Source organism: Kogia breviceps, chromosome 9 (genome assembly GCF_026419965.1).
Source record: "Kogia breviceps isolate mKogBre1 chromosome 9, mKogBre1 haplotype 1, whole genome shotgun sequence".
Classification (NCBI taxonomy): domain Eukaryota; kingdom Metazoa; phylum Chordata; class Mammalia; order Artiodactyla; family Physeteridae; genus Kogia; species Kogia breviceps.
Genome location: NC_081318.1, coordinates 74,647,952 through 74,665,631, shown reverse-complemented (window position 1 = coordinate 74,665,631; position 17,680 = coordinate 74,647,952). Strand labels below are relative to the sequence as shown.

Genomic DNA, 17,680 nt, shown 5'->3' with positions numbered 1-17,680 from the left:
GAGGCTTGGCTCACACCACCCCGGCCTCAGTCCACTGGGTGGAATGTTCGACTTTGTTTCATTTCTTGATTCTCAGGTTTAACCCCTACTTAAGGAGACAGAGTACAGAATCACTTTCCCCCCCTTCTTTTGAAATAACAAAATCTCCCATTTATTGGGAAACCACTAGTATAGGCATTGGGCTACGTGTCTCATCCCAAATGCCCCCAAATTCGTTTGCTAGCACCGCCGTCAAAAAGTACCACAGACAGAGTGGCTTAAACAGAAATGTATTCTCACAGTTCTTTGGGACCAAGAGTCCCAAATCAACGTGTGGGCAGAGCCCCGCTCCCTCTGTGATTCTAGTGAAAGATTTATTCCAGGTCTCTGTCTTAGTTTCTGGTAGATCCTTGGCTTGTGGCAATAGAACACCTTTCTTCATGGGACATTCTCCCTGTGTGCTTGTCTGTCTCCAGATTTCCCCATTTTATAAGGACACTCGTCATATCGGATTTGAAACCCACACTACTCCAGTAGGACCTCATCTTAACTAATTACATCTGCAATGACCCTATTTCCAAGTAAGGTCACATTTTGAGGTATTGGGCGTGAGGGCTTCAGCATATGCATTTGGGAGAACATAATTCAACCAATAACACCCTGTACCCAACTAAAAATGAAGAAACTGAAGCACAGAGGTGTTAAATAAGCTTTCCGGGGTCATATGGGTAGTGAGTGACCAAGCTGGAATTCGAACCAGAGGCCCTTTATTCAGAGAAGTTGTTTGCAAACTGCGGCAGGCACCAAGATCACTGGAGCCTCATTGAATGCAGACTGCTGGATCCCATTCCCAGTTTCTGGTGCAGGAGGTCAGCGGTGGAGCCAATGCATTTGTATTTCTGACAGGTTCCAGGTGATGCTGCTGCTGGTGGTCCATACTTTAAAAACAGCTGCCCTAGCAGTTCTCATACTGCAGTGTGCATGTAAATCTCTGGGAGCTTGTGTTTTGTTTCTTCTTTTGAGCAGATCCTGTGACCCACTCCAAGAGATTTTGATTCAGTAAATCTGGATGGGACCCAGAAATCTATACTGTTGACAAGCAAACCCAGTGATTCTGAATCAGTGATTAGTGGCCACAGTTTAAGAACAAGGTTCCTGATTCCCAGCCAGCTCCCTGTATCCTCAGTTTACCTGCACGTTGGAATCACCGGGGAAACTTTCAGAAGTACTGAAATGATGGCTGGGACTCAGTCTTAAAGATTCTGATTCAGTTAGTGTTGGGAGGTGGTCTGAGCCACTGGGTTATTTTAAAAAAAGCTCTTGCAGGTGACTCCAATGTGCAGACCAAGTTGAGAACCATGGCCATAGCCACAAGCATGAGAAAGAGCCCCTAGGGGCTGGTTATTGTGGGTGAGGTTCCAGACATTAGTCTAGGAGCCTAGAGACTTCAGGGCTCGGCTCCAGTTCTTCCCCAACATTAAGTCAGAAGGGTCCTCCTTGTTACCAAGGCCTTTTGCAGCCCCAAAGCCTATATCTTTTTCTGGAAAACCTTATGAATTCATTCATAAGAGGCAGTGTGGTGCCCTGGTTAGCTGTGAGGACTCCACAGTGTGATCCCATGTACATTATTTATGGGATGACTGGCTTTCCTTATCTGAAAACCTTACCTCCTACAGTTGTAGTGAGGAATAAGTGGGTTACTATAGGTGAAGATCTTAAAACACTGCCTGGCACACAGTAAACTCCAAATTAGTGTGTTTTAGAATTGTCCATTGAAGAAATACGTATTAAGCAGCCACTAAATGCCAGGCACTGGGGTACAACAGGGACACAAAGTCTCATATCTCATAGAACTGAGAGTGGAAGGAACACAAAGTGATAATATCTAATGTGACAGACTAAATTACTTCCATCTCAGAATCCCCCAGATGTCCTGAGGGGTCCTTTTTATGGACTGCATTCCCCCACACCCCCAAATCTCATAAGCCCTAATCCCCAAAGTGATAGTATTTGGCCTTTGGAACAAAATTAGGTCATGAGGGTGGAGCCCTATGAATGGGATTAGTGCCCTCTTAAGTAGAGACGGAGCTTATTTCTTCCGTCTGCTATCCACCATGTGAGGACACTACAAGAAGTCCTTGGGCTGCAAACCAGAAAGAGGGTCTTACCAGCACCCAATCATACTGGCACCCTGATCTCTTTCCTCCCAGCCTCCAGAACTGTGATACAAATTTCTAAGTCACCTAGTGACTATTGTATTTGTCACAGCAGCCCAAGCTACGATACCCAAGTGAGGGAGACTTCAATGTCTAGTTCTGTGCCTCCAGGCAACCCTCAGGAGCAAGGAGAGAAAGATGGAGTGGCTGTGGAAGGTGCGGAGGGAAGTGTCGTGGGCTAGGATCCCATTCACTTCTGCCCTCCTACTGTCCGATTAAACCTTTCTAAGAAAGCTCTCTTGATTTCTCTCCCTTACCTCTACATATGTCCCCTCTTTTGCTGCCTTCCTGCACTTGTTCCCAGGGACTTGTCCCACTCTACCTAATTTTTTAGGTTCTCCTGCGGAGTTACCGCTTGGGGAGTGGTGATGAGATGGGCGCAGAGACCCACATAAACAGGGTGGTAGCAGGAGCCGTGGCTCCAAGCCCTGACTGGCAGGGAGCGACAAGCGGATTTCAGCATCTTTTTTCCTCCTGGACTACAGGGTCGCATCCTTCCCTTTCTGTGAGGCTCATTTCACTCTAACGGAAACGCTAATAGGCTGGCGGGCTCTGGAAGTCGCTGGTCCTTCGATTTTCTAAAAAGACACTTGGTCCTCCAGCAAGATCTCGCGGGCCAGGGGGCGCCACTCCGAAATTCCCCTACGCCCCCCGCCCCCCCACCCTGGTCATCGGCCCCGACGATCCTTAGCCAGGTGACCGGCCTGCGTCTCTTGCCCGGCGCGCAGCCGCCGGGGTGCTCAGCCAGCGGCACCATCTACGCGCTGCACATGCACATACCGCGTTGCCTCAGCAGGTGTCGCTGTGGTCAGGAAAGTGAGAGCCTGCAAGGTGCGCGAAGGCTGTGCGCTTCCCGGCTTGGCCTGCGGTGCGAGTGGGGGGCTGCGGGAGGGGACACTAAACCCAGAGGTAAGCAACTGCAACGACCAAAAGGACTGAGATGTTCCCCGAGATGAAAATTGTTCCCGTTGGTGGCGGAGCCTCCTGCGGCCGCCGCAGTGGAGGCAGAGGGGGCTTTTTTTTGCAAAGCACGGTGGAGCCCTGGCTCCAACTCTTCCATGGCCGTTGGGGTGTGTCCTGGGGCCCCTTCTCCCCGGACCTACCTGGACCTCGCAGGGGGATGGTTCTTGAAAGGCAGCACGACCGGTGAGGAGCCTGAAATGCAGATCCTGGCCCTCGCCTTAGAGTTTCTTGTTTGGAAATAATGGGACGCTGCCCAGGAATGTGCATTTTAACAAGCACCTCTGGTGTCACAATCGGTGCAGTCCCTACTTGGAAATACGCTAATTTAGAGAATCAGCCAGATTAAATCAATTTCCTGGAGACTTGCCAGGAATTTGAGTACTATTCCAAAAGGTGTTTCACCAGGTAAATAGAAAATTGCAGAAGAAATTTTACCTCCAAAGTGCAGAAAGTGGCTGTTTTCACACTGATGTGGCTATATTTTGGATCCGATTTCTATCAGATGCCCTGCGCTCTGCTAAACCCTTACTTACATAATTCTAATTTGTCCCTCCCACAACTTGATGGCAACAGTCTCTGCATTTCCACCCTGTGAAACGGAGACTATGAGGTTAAGAACTTGCCCAGAGTTGCTCTGCTCTCCATAGCAGAGTATGGACTCCAGCCCGGGTGTGTCTGGCCCCCAAAACTTTGTCATCCACTGTGCAGTTGGTACAAATGAATAAGGGAAGCGTGGGCCCTCGGTCTGTCAATCTAACCCCTGCTATGATGATATGCAAGTTCCGCCATCTTCAGTTTGGAGTTAGATGCATAAAATGTGTGGGAAATGTAATTCGGAGGCTTTGCAAATTCAGCAGGGGTTTGGGGTCCAGACTTGGTCAAACATTGCTCATTGCTGTGTATCAGTGAGCTCTCAGTTCTTTGTACTGACGCACAAAAGCGGATTCACAGTGACCTTCCTAGACCGAGCCGCCTTCAGCTCTCCTTTCTTATTCCGACGACCTCTAAACAGAGCTCCTTGCCTCTGCGCGCCCCCTACAGTCTATTCTCAGTACAGCAGCCAGAGTGGGCCGTTTAAAATAACCAGATGATGTCACAAACTTTCCAATGGATTAGAATAAAATCCAAAGCCCTCACAGTGGCCCTCGAAGCTCTAGTGGCTGTGACCCAGGGTACTTCTCCTTCCTCATCTTCCACCATGCCCTACTGCCCACTAAGCTCTCGCTTCTCTCATTCCCAGCTTAGGGCCTCACTCGTTAGAATGTCGTGAGCGTGAGGACTGGAATGTTGCCCTGTGCACTGCTACATCTTCAGTACTGGCATTGAACAAATATTTGTGAATGCATTTTTATGAATGAATTTGTGAATTGTGGTTTTTGATTCTTGGATGTTGTTTCATTAGGGAAACTAGAGTGGGAGATAGCTGTGGGGAAAACAGCTCAGCAATGTCATATTTCACTTCTACACATCACTAGGTTTTTGAGCTTCTCCCTTCTACTCTCTAGGATCAAAACATACAAAGAGCACAGTTTCAAAAAGGAAAGAACACACCCACTGAGCAAAGGAACACAGATCCCCCTCCACCACTGTTGATATCATGAAGATCCATCTTGGATCAGCCCATGTTCCCTAACCTGCTGTGGAAGAGTTTTCACTGGTTTTTCTTTTCTTTTTAATATAAATCTGATTCTTTTTTTAAAAAAATTAATTAATTTATATATTTTTGGCTGTGTTGGGTCTTCGTTTCTGTGCGCGGGCTTTCTCTAGTTGCGGCGAGCGGGGGCCCCTCTTCATCGCGGTACACGGGCCTTTCAGTGTCGCAGCCTGTCTTGTCGCGGAGCACAGGCTCCAGACGCATATGCTCAGTCGTTGTGGCTCACGGGCTTTGTTGCTCCGCGGCATGTGGGTTCCTCCCAGACCAGGGCTTGAACCTGTGTCCCCTGCATTGGCAGGCAGACTCTCAACCACTGCGCCACAAGGGAAGCCCTTCACTGGTTTCTTAGTGTGGAGACCCAGAAGATGGACCTCAGAGCCCATTATAAAGGGGAGTGTCTAATCAAAATGGACTCCAAAGCAGAAGTTAAGGTGCCTTCCCATCCAGCAAAAGAACAAAAAGAACTCTCCTTTCTCCTATCAGCTGGGTTAAGCATTTGACAAGGAAAGGATAAGGTTTTTGGGTGAGATGGAAGAGGAAGAAAGGTTGATGTTTTCACTGTTGTTTGGTAGGTTTGGTTTTGAAAGAAGTTGCTTGCCAAAGATGAGATGGTGATTCTCTCAGTATCTTGGGTAACATTGGGGGGCCGGAAGCAAGGCCAGAATTGCGTGGTGTCTGAATTGAAGTGATTCCCAATTGCTCTGCTTCACCAGTTCCTTGGTTCAACAAGCCACCCTTCCCTTCACTGTCACCGTGTGCCTCTCATAATCTGTGGGTCTGAAATTTTACTCAATAGCTGCATCTATACAGACAGCTACTGTACAAAAGTTATGATTTTTATCTTCTGAAATATGTAAAAGCAACTGAATTTAGTTCTCCTTACAGAATAAGTTTTCTTTTGTCCTTAAAGCTTTTCTCTATCTCTAAAAAAAGCACAAGTTGAATTTATTCTATCGCAAAGGCAGATTCATAGTGAAGCTAGTAAAGCTGCAGGTTCAGAGTTATGCATTTTTATGGCTTCTTCCAAGGTCCTGAGCATGACCAAGAATGTGTTCAGATGTCAAGTGTTCTTGTAAAATCGGGAAAAAATAAGGTATTTTAACTGTAATCCATTAAAAACACTTTCCTCTTGAACTTGCCCTCTAATGACTTTTTGCATCTGGTGTCATCAGAGGTGGCGACCATTATTTTGGGGATCCAGCTAAGAGAAAGCTGAATTGCACAAACATTTGGTTTGGATTTCATGGGATATGTCTATTTGGTTCCCATTTTTCTCCTGTAGAAATAAGTCATGCTAATTGTCCCAGTGTGGGGAGGGCTTTTATGAATATCCCTATGGTCTACCGTGCTTCCTCACCTGGCATTGTAAAACAAAGCTGCGCAACACCAAAGTATATCTGTAATGAAGAAGAAACTGGTTTGAAATGTACAAAGCCAGAAGCTAGTCTGTATAAAACTTGTGCAGGGGCTTCCCTGGTGGCGCAGTGGTTGAGAGTCCGCCTGCCGATGCAGGAGACACGGGTTCGTGTCCCGGTCCGGGAAGATCCCACATGCCGCGGAGCGGCTGGGCCCGTGAGCCGTGGCCGCTGAGCCTGCGCGTCCGGAGCCTGTGCTCCGCAGCGGGAGAGGCCACAACAGTGAGAGGCCCGCGTACCAAAAAAAAAGTTTAAAAAAACAACAAACGTGTGCAGTCATCAGAACGTTAGTATTGTCAGTAAAAGATTTAGTTCTCATTGCTGTTGGGTCAAAGTGGAGGTTTTATCCTGTCAGAGATCAAAAATATTTTAAAATCATAATGGGCCACTACAAGGACATCTATGACGGACTGATTCATAAGTTACTTCAATTTACGGTATTTAAAATGATTAATACCTTGAAATCTTAAGACTTACTCCTGAAACAAAAGCTTAGTAGTTTTCCTAAATTTGACAACAATCCAAAAACCTTATGTGACATTAAGAATAGTGAGTTGCTTGCTTCTATTTGATATTACAAAAATCATTTTTATGTAAAAAGTTCACAACCAAAACTGTAGGAAAAATAATGGTGGACTGGTCAGTCAATACATTAATACATCATATAGATACATTCCATAAGTACATTATATACATTATATAATTTATATGTATATTTATATACTTTCTATATAATACATAATATAGATATTTTAATAACTATGTAATGCTATGTCTGGATTTTGTGATGTTTGTGATATTTGTCAGCTTTTAATTTGTTTTTTGTTGAGATATAATTGACATATAACATTATATTAGTTTCAAGTGTACTATATAATGATTTGATATTTGTATGTATTGTGAGACGATCACCACGACAAGTCTAGTTAACATTTATCACCACACATAATTACACATTTCTTTTTCTTGTGATGAGAACTTTTAAGATCTACTCTCTCAGCAACTTTCAGATATACAGTACAGTATTATTAGCTATAGCCACCATGCTGTACATTACATCCCCGGGACTTATTTATACTATAACTGGAAGTTTGTCCCTTTTGACCCCTTCACCTATTTCACCCACCCCAATCCCTTTCTCTGGCAACCATCAATCTGTTCTCTGTATCTATGAGTTCTTTTGTGTGTGTGTGTGTGTGATTCTATCTCTAAGTGAGATCATATGGTATTGTCTTTCTCTGTCTGACTTACTTCACTAAGCATAATGCCCTCAAGGTTCATCTGTGTTGTTTCAGATGGCAAGAGTTCCCATTTTTATGGCTGAACAATAGTCCATTGTGTGTATGTATTTCTTTATTCATCCATCAGTGGGCACTTAGGTTGTTTCTATGTCTTGGCTATTGTCAGTAATGCTGCGATAAATATGTGGGTATAGATATCTTTTTCAGTTAGTGTTGTTTTCTTCAGATAAATACCCAGAAGTGGAATTGCTGGATCCTATAACAGTTCTATTTTTAATTTCTTGAGGAACCTCCATACTCTTTTCCTTAGTGGCTACACCAATTCACGGTTCCTACCAACAAAGCACAGGGTTCCCCTTTCTCCGTATTCTTCCCAACACTTACCATTTCTTGTCTTTTTGATGAGTGTCATTCTGACAGGTGTGAAGCGATATCTCATTATGGTTTTGATTTACATCTCCCTGAAGATGAGTAGTGTTAAGTCCTTTTCATGTACCTGTTGGCCATCTGCATGTTTTCTTAGGAAAAATGTCTATTCAAATCCTCTGCCCAGTTTTTAATCCAGTTGTTTGGTTTCCTGCTATTGAGTTGTACGAGTTCTTAATATATTTTGGCTATTAACCCCTTATCAGATACATGATTTGAAAGTATTTTCTCCCATTTAATAGGTTGCCTTTTCATTTTGTTGATGATTTTCTTTGCTGTGCAGAAGCTTTTTAGTTTGATGTAATCCCACTTGGTTTTTTTTTGCTTCTGTTACCTTTGCTTTTGGTGTCTGTCAGCTTTTAAAAATTAGCAATAGGATGAGAAAGGAAATCATAACCAGAGTTAACACTTTTGTCCGTCTCCTACCTACCGATGAAGATGTTGCTGGCTGCCCAGGATGATCAAAAACAGAAGCAACACTTCCTGCAGGAACCTTTTCTAATCAGCCTATGAGGCTGTGCTGCCCACTACATTAGCAGCCCATCAGAAGGGGAAGGAAGAAAAAATCAAAAGGAGGGAAACTGGGGAGAGAAGGAAGGTGCACAGAAATTCAAGTTAAACAGGTGAAAATGGGCAAGGAGAAAATGAAGACTTAGTAATAGCTAACTAGAAAGAGGTACACACAGCAAATAATTAGGAAAATGTAGAGTAAAACCGACTCAACGTTTTAGAGGGTTTTTCTACCTCTCTGCCAGGGCTTTTCCAGGTGGTAACTGAACAATTTGTTTAAATTAAGTCTTGCTTAAATTATAAGGAGCTGAGCTAATTTCCAGTGTCAAGAATTCTTGGAACAGAGCCATGGGAGGTGGGAGAACCTACAGAGCTGTAGGTTGGAGAAGTGGCTAAACATTAGCCAGCTGAGGACTTCTGGGATAGTTCTGGTATTCACTCATGTTTAAAACGGTAGTCACCCTCCCAAAGCCTGCCACTTTATCCTGATTGCTGTGCTGAAGCCCTGTCCCGTGAAATATGCAGCATCTTTAGTGGGAAACTTCTTTTTAAAAAATTCCCTGAGGGATTGCCCTGGTGGCGCAGTGGTTAAGAATCCGCCTGCCAATGCAGGGGACATGGGTTCGAGCCCTGGTCCAGGAAGATCCCACATGCCTCAGGGTGGCTAAACCCGTGTGCCACAACTACTGAGCCTGTGCTCTAGAACCTGCGAGCCACAGCTACTGAGCCCGCGTGCCACAACTACTGAAGCCCACATGCCTAGAGCCCATGCTCTGCCACAAGAGAAGACACCACAATGAGAAGCCCGTGCACCGCAACGAAGAGTAGCTCCCGCTCCTCGCAACTAGAGAAAGCCCACGCGCAGCAACGAAGACCTACTGCAGCCAAAAATAAATAAATAATTTTTAAAAATAAATAAAATTAAAAATTCCCTGATGAGTGTATAGGAGGAAAAGTGAACGCTAGGGTGGTAGCATGGTGGGTGGTTTCTCCCCCCACTTCCTTTTTTTTCTTTTGATTATAGTTCTTATAAAGTTCTTGGAATCAGAAATAATTTTTCAAACAAATAAGCAACTTACAGGATTCAAAATTAAGATAAAGTTGACTTTCTTTCAGTTAGGGTGTCTGACATGGTCACATGTAGCAATAAGAATTCCCCGAAATTACAAAATAGAGTCCTAAATGTTCACGTTGATGGCACCAGGTCTAAGATGCACTATCAAAGGAGAGGAAAGAAAACATGCCTGAAAAGGGCAGAGATCACAGGGTCTAGTCTGAGCATCTGTAGGAGAGAAGCACCCTCGGGCTAAGCACAAATTTTCCACTTCCTCCTCTTAAAACTCCTAGCTCCTTTGCCCGCTAAAACGAACTCCTGGGGCTCTCCAGGTCCTCCCCCAACATCTCCAGCTAATCCAAGTTCTTGGTCAGATATCTTCCTTCATACCCCCCTGCCCCAGCTGGGTCTTTCAAAAACACTTAGAGGCTGCAGCCGAGCTAGTTTTCTTTTTCACTTTCCATTTTTATTGCGAGGTAAATTAGGAGTTGGGAACTATCCCAACTTAACTTTCCTAATGCTGTCACTAAGTGACCATGGATAATTGCTTGAAAGCTGCAGCTGCCAGATGACAGTCTGAACAGAACAACCCAGGGTGGCCAGCAAGCCTCACAAGGGTCAGCCATTCAGCGGCCTCCAGAGCCAATTATTCATATGCTTTACCTTCGATGGAAAAACCAAGCCTGTTGGATTTGTGAAATTTGGATCAGAACTACCTGAACAGCTTCTCCATTGGCTTTTCTGGGCTAAGGGGATGAGATTTTTAATTGTTGAATGCTAATGATGATGATGTCTAACAGAAAATTACTTGCCCATGTACGCATCAAATTGGATCAGTTACCAGGGACTGTTCACCTAATGCCAATGACAGAGTATCTCAGTGCCATAGGTGTGAGCATTTCTGCTCTTTCAGTTCCTGCAGGGCATATAAAGGCAGTGAGGCATGTTGAAAGGGAACTGAACCCAGTTCCAGGCCTGCTTCAGTTTCCTCCCAGAAAACAGTGTAAAGGTCTATAAAGTAGTCCATCTCTGGGATCCTCAATCTACCCGTCAGTGAAAGGAGGTTGATGCACTCTGCTGTATTTATTTGAAAGGGTGGTTACAGAGATCAAAGTGATTAATGCTCTGAAAGGATTTTGAAATTTTCTATACAAATGTAAATAGAGAATATTATGCGAGACGAAAGAGTCTCTCGCCCTAGCACCACTCACTACGGTCTTGATCTCCAGGCCCTGCCGAGGCTGGCATCGTTGGTCTCCCCAAGGGCATTTCAGCTCATCAGGAGTTCTGCTGTTGAATGCCTTAGGTTTTGTCGTTGATGAGATTCTTTCACTTAAGTGAAAGTCAGTCCAATCTGCAGAGTTTTTTAAGACTGGAAGAACTTCAGGAGTCTTTTATCTGCCACACGTTTGATCTGAATCTCAACCAGCCTCATACAAAGGCAATGTGACTGACAAGCATGTGGCAATAACGTGAGTGATGGAATGAGTGGATACACGTTAACGCTCAGAAAACCTCAGCCAGCCTGCAAAATGTTCATCAGTTCTCCCAGCTTTTACACCACAATGGTAATGAAGTAAATGGCAGCGGAGCTCACTAACCTGATGAAATATTGTCATTTCCTGCTCTGTGGATGGATTTTCCTGTTCTGCTTACTTGCTCCTGTTTGGTTGTTAGCAAGCCCAGTTGTAGTTTTTGTTACGTTCTATCTTAACTTTCTTGGTCTTAAGCTCTTCTAGTTAAAGGGCATCTTTTTCTCTCTAGAGTTGTACTCTCAATATTGGAAAAAAATATTCCTTCGTGGGGTAAAATACAAAAGTAATTACCAACTATAGGAAAACAGACCTCAAAGTTTTCAGATGGGAAAAAACTGAAGAATTAGAAAATAAAAAGACCTTGTTTGTTTTTGTATTTATTTATTTTTTCAAGTTATAAAAGTAATACATGCTTATTGTAGAAAATTTGTACAAAGAATACAAAAACGTCAAAAGAGACAGGAAAATACTGTTAACACATGGGCACTTTCCTTCCAGTAATTTTTTCCCAATGCTTCTTCCATAGCTCAAATCATTTGTTTATTTGTTGAGTAAATAATTTTTGTGGTACCTTTGTACCAGGTCACCATGCTGCAGCAGGTACTTTCTCAGACACAGGTGAACAGCATAGTTTTACCCAATTTTGTATCTGCTTTCTTCACTTATCGTAAAGCTTCTCTCAGAGATGTTTTCTTTACCCATTTGTAAGTATATCATGGGTCAAGTCTGTAAAATTGTGTTCAACTGTCTTCCCATGTGGATTGTTAACTAACAATCATGTCGTTTTCTATGTCACCTGAAAATCTCTGTCCATTTGCTACTTATAATAAAACTATAATCATCCTAATGTAGCTGGTCAGTAATGGATGAGACCCATGAATTCTGACAATTATCATTGCCTTGGCCAATCAAATTTTTAAAAGAGATAAGTATCCCACGATTCTATCCTAATCTTAGGCATAGACCTTGGGGCTTGTCCTTTAAAGCTATGGGGTCCAGGAAAATGTTAGCAGGCCCAGCTCGTTCATCTTTTCTTATGGCTGGAAGAGAGGGAGAGAGGGAGAGAGAGAGAGGGAGAAAGAGAAAGAGAGAGAATGAACAACAACTTCTGTATCCTTGCTTACATGGGCTGGAATTGTTTCAGCATCCCCTCAGCCCCCAAAGTCTCTGAAGTTTTGAGGGATCAGCTTTCCTATTAGAACATCCTTGCAGATGGTGAATCAGAGAGAATGAAAGAGAAGTATTTTTCTTCTAAATTATTTTAATTTAAGCATACAGGTACAGGTAAGACTGCAGCATCAGTTAAAAAAAAAAAAAAAAAAAAAAAAAAGTCTCTCTCTAGGATGTAGCAAGTACCTGCAGCCCCAGTCGAAAGTCAGTTAACGGGCTTCCCTGGTGGCGCAGTGGTTGAGAATCCGCCTGACGATGCAGGGGTCACGGGTTCGTGCCCTGGTCCGGGAAGATCCCACATGCCGCGGGGCGGCTGGGCCCGTGAGCCATGGCCGCTGAGCCTGCGCGTCCGGAGCCTGTGCTCCGCAACGGGAGAGGCCACAGCAGTGAGAGGCCCGCATACCACAAAAAAAAAAAAAAAAAAAAGAAAGTCAGTGTAACTTCTCGCTGACTTAAGGGGCCTCCCCAGTCACAGAGGGGATCTCCCAGTTTTCCTTTGTACCCAGGCCTCCCCTCCAACCTTTTAATGAAATGGTCTATACATTTATATATAGTCAAGCCATGAGTACCATGTTCACAGTGGAAAAGGCTGGAAAGTGGGGAGATGGGGGGCACACAAAGATTTTGCAACCCATCCTGGGAAATTTCAGAAGCTTTCCCACTTTTTGATAATATTTTCTAAGTTTCTCTCTCTTTTTTTTCAGCACAAAGGCAAGTTTTCAGATCTGGTTGTCAAAAATGAGTTATATCTGTTATTTTTCATACTTACAGAAGTCAATGAATGCATTTAAGATTTGAGATTAGAAGTTCCCTTGTGTAGATGATTCCCTGCTGAGTTTTTTAAGAGGTCTATTGGCTTCAGTCACTCATTTTAGTTCAGGGTGTTGCTTTTTAAATGCTCATAAGGCAAAGGTCTTTCTCCTTGAGAAGCAGTCATTGGCAATTAAAAGTGTGGCTCTATGTATACATACATAAGCACATACATACACATGTACATGTCAAAGAAAAACAAAGCTGGATAGTAGTTAAAGAGGTAAAAACAAATTTTATTCGGGGCCATTCCAATAGAGGAGAAGAGACCTCAGTGTAAAACCAAGCTTAGTTCTGAATATAGTGTGGGCAAAAGGGGATTTATAGCCAAGGAGCAGGGTAGGAGTCAGTGGATGGAAATTACTAAGGGAAAATATCAGGGGTAAGAGGATTTTTGGCTAAATTGACCTAACAGGATTTTTGCTGAAGACAGGCCAAGAGGATCAGACATCACCTGGGGGATGGTGGAGGCTGAGGAACCTGCTCAGATATGGAGGGTGATAAGATATGGAGGATGGAAGACTCACTAAACTGGCTTAGTTTTAGCTAGAACTGGATTTTATAAGAAAGTGCACAGATGGGCCTAGGAGGAGATTCAGGAGCCTGACTAAAGTTTCATCAAGCAAAGCATCTTTGTTAATACACACACATACACACACACATATACACACACACACACATACAAGTACACACATACACACATATACACGTACACACATACACAGACATACACATATATATGTCTATATATATATAATACATAAAATGTATATGTGGTTATATGTATATATATACACACATGCGTACTATATATATTTTTTTCTTTCTAATAACATATACTGGATTCTTAAAATTTTAGGTGTTCAATGAAAAATGTAGGGCAGTGCTTCCCTTATGTGAGTCCATGGACCATCTGCCTCAGAATAACCTGGGGAGATTTCTTAAAATGTAGAATCAGGGGTTTTAGATTCCCAGATAATCTGACTTAGTGGGGCCTGAGAATCTATATTTTAAACATGTTCATCAGATTCTTTTCATGCCCAATGCATTTGAGAAGTATCTCATGCAGTGTATTTGACCTGTCTTGAAAAAAGTAAAGCCGTACACTGTGCTTTGTTTTCTAAAATAATAGTGACCATGGCTACCACGAAGTTACTTTTATGTTCCAGGTACAGGTCTAGGTGTTTCCCTTTATTATTTTGAATTAAACACAGGTTTATTGAGAACTTTTTTTAGCTTTAGGAAAATGTTCTTTTAAAAATTAGACAGCAAATGAACAGTCTTTATAAAAGAGCGTGCCTCACTTTCTTTACCTCGTTTTCTTTCTCTTGGTGAGTTGCACAAAGTAGAGTTGTGGTAGACTAAAAAATATTCAAATACACAGCCAAGAAGTAACACTGAAAATGACAGAAAGTGTGTTGTTAAAACACAAAAGAATTGAGTGGAGTCCAGTTTTGATAGGTGAGCCAGTAGTCTATCTTTTCAGGCATAGCCTTATAGATTCCTTTTGTGATGCTGATAGTTTGCGCAGTAAATGCCTCAATGTTTTTGCTTGTTGATTTCATTAATGAAACTATGCAACTGTGCTCATTTCTGTTGTTAGAACTTAGTATTTTTTTTTTTGTCTAAGGTGGAGTAATTTGCAATTTGATTCACTGTTAAATATAAGCTATGTTCCAGAGGTCAATTTCAGGTTATGGTTTTTACCTCTTTTGGAGATAAACCAGCTTGCTCAAGGTCACATTTGTTGGTAGTGGACGCAGAATTAGAATCCTTAATTCCATCCTTGACTCTTAGTCATGTCGATGAAAACAATGTGACTTTTAGGTCTAGGATATAGTTGCTACCCACCATCCTTATTGTGATGTCAAAGCGTGTGAGAATATGTGGAAATAATTACCATACCCCAGTTTCCCCTGTGAACCACAATAATCCCTATGTAGAAATTACATTTAAAAGGTTTAGCAAGCTTTGGTTTTAAGAGTGTTTGATCTCATCACCTTCTGGGTTATAAAAGCATGGACTTTTGAGTCAGTGTAGTTTTAATGGCTCTTTACATCTCCCTGCATAGTCTAATTTGTATTGAATACATCTTCTATGAATGTAGCTCAAAGGGAGACTGTCAAAGTGTACAGATCCTAGACAATTTCTCCCCACTGAAATGGAGGACTGGGATCTGTTTAATTATCAAAGTTTCTAAGGTTCTCAGCCAGTAAAGCCACAACTAAATTTGAAGCATGAGAAAAACAGAACAATCTTCCTTTTATCTATACAGACACCTAATCTCATGGTCACTGAGTTCTTTTTTGATAATAAATATGAAATGTCTCTGGGACATTGGCTAGTCATTCATTCGGCAAACATTTATTGTCATGCACCAGCATCTGGTCCAGGCACTTGGGGTGCATCAGGGAACAAACAAAGATCCCTTGTCTCACAGACCTTTTTATTTGGTTAAACTTTCAAGCATTCTAGGCTGTTTGGACATATCAATGGCATATAGCTCTTTTGTTGCTCTGTGAGTTGCAAGCTGGTAACCAGAGGTTCAGTTCAGCTCACAGATAATCTCTTTGGTTAGCTAAGTGAATTTTTAAAAATTTTTGTTTATTTATTAGTTTAGGCTGTGTTGGGTTTTCATTGCTGCACGTGGGCTTTCTCTAGTTGTGGCAAGTGGGGGCTCCTTTTCGTTGCGGTGCACAGGCTTCTCATTGCAGTGGCTTCCCTTGTTGTGGAGCACGGGCTTCAGTAGTTGCAGCACCGGGGCTCAGTAGTTGCGGCACATGGGCCCTAGAGTGCATGGGCTTCAGTAGTTGTGGCTCATGGCCTCTAGAGCGCAGGCTCAGTAGTTGCGGTGCACGGGCTTAGTTGCTGTGTGGCATGTGGGATCTTCCCAGACCAGGGATCGAACCCGTGTCCCCTGCATTGGCAAGAGGATTCTTAACCATTGTACCACCAGGGAAGTCCTAGCTAAGTGGATTTTAAAAGTTAGTTTGAATGTTTTAATAGAGCTGCACACTCTCTAGAAGACACATGCCTATGCTGTTTCTTCCTGTTTTACACCTTGTCAGCTTTGCTCACACCTTACCTGCCTGGCTCCAGAAGGCATTTGAGTTTGTGGTCCCTGGCTTCTAGCATGTCCATGCTTGGCATTGTTTCCTCATGTTCATATGGAATTGTCAGAATAAACTCTCTTCTCTCACCTCAAAGAATTCAGAGGCTCTGAATGTGTTCAGAGGTGTATCTAAAATGTCAGGCCTTTCATGGGAAGTCAACTCACATGAGTACTCACAGCTAAAGACTGTGAACTCAAAAAGGCAATAGCTTACATAGCTAATAATAGCTGAGATGTTCCTAAAATTCACTATGTCACTCCTTTCCCTTACATTGGAAGGTACAGTTGGTTGTTTTCTGTTGGCAAAATTGTATGTGGTGGTTACTGGGGAAATGAGCCCTTGCGTCTGTTTTTTTAGGAAGCTCTCATTCCTCTCATCTGTCGGCTGATTGTGTCTGAACTCCTACACTCATGCTGTCCTTTTGAAATGGAATACTTCTCCGTAGTCCCCAATCCAACTCATTCTTCCATGAGGGTTTCCATCTCGTCCATTAAAACAATCCATTCTGTGTTAACTCTTGGCGATTTCCCCTTCTCTGAACCCATAGCATGCTTAGGGTAGTTGATATACCCATTCATTTACTTGCTCAACATTTATTAATTGGCTACTCTGCTCTAGGCACTAGAGCTGATATCTTCTGCTATGGTCTGAATATCTGTGTCCCCCCAAAATTCATTTGTTGAAATCCTAACCCTAAAGGTGGTGGTATTAGGAGGTGGAGCCTTTGGGAGGTGATTAGACCGTGAGTGTGGAGCCCTCATGATTGGGATTAGTGTCCTTATGAAAGAGTTCCCAGCTTGAGGGTCCGACAGACATTGGGAGAAGGGGACAACCTACCTTCCAGGTCTGGGTCATCAGTAAGGACTGTAGCAGAGTGCATCCATAATTAAAGTTTAGAGAGTTGAGTGGGCTTTGATAGGTCTAACTAGTCACCATGTTTTGACTACCCTGGCCCTAACACTAATCCTTCATTAACACTGGGACTTTCCAAAATATGTCACCACCCCCATGAAGACTGTCCCCTTGCAAATCCTCCTCTGTGGCACCATTTTTTCATCATTGATTATTACCGTCCACCATCATCATCTTTCAGCATCACAGCACTCACAGTGGCGTGGTTATAGCTCTCTGGAAAATAAACCTCAGTGAGGTCTGAAATGCCCTTTGATCAAAGAGGCAGAATGTTCAGTCCTTGGTAATCACTCGATAAATACTAATTGGATATCTGGCCATGGAACATAAGTTCTTTCTATCTTACACTGGAGGTGGGAGAGGACCAAAAGTGCAGGGACACAGATTTCTGTCTCCAAGGCACAGGAAGACGTTCCACCTTAAGATGTCATTAAAGAAGTTTGAGGGGCTTCCCTGGTGGCGCAGTGGTTGAGAATCCGCCTGCCGATGCAGGGGACACGGGTTCGTGCCCCGGTCCGGGAAGATCCCACATGCCGCGGAGCAGCTGGGCCCGTGAGCCATGGCCGCTGAGCCTGTGCGTCCGGAGCCTGCGCTCCGCAATGGGAGAGGCCACAACAGTGAGAGGCCCGCGTACCACAAAAAATAAATAAATAAATAAATAAAAGTTTGAGGAAGGAGAGGG

General features: G+C 43.3%; 1 protein-coding gene across 4 annotated transcripts in view; it reads left to right on the top strand.

The window, feature by feature from the left end:
• CDCA7L (cell division cycle associated 7 like) overlaps window positions 1-17,680 on the top strand; it is a 202,993-nt gene that overhangs the window by 3,826 nt on the left and 181,487 nt on the right. For 3 of the 4 annotated variants that reach the window (XM_067042657.1, XM_067042655.1, XM_067042653.1), the window contains exon 1: window positions 2,586-3,104. The exons of the other annotated variant lie outside the window; for it this stretch is intronic. The gene's annotated coding sequence lies outside the window, so the exon portion shown is untranslated. Of the gene's footprint in view, window positions 1-2,585; window positions 3,105-17,680 lie in introns of those variants that run through there. 4 annotated transcript variants of the gene reach the window in all.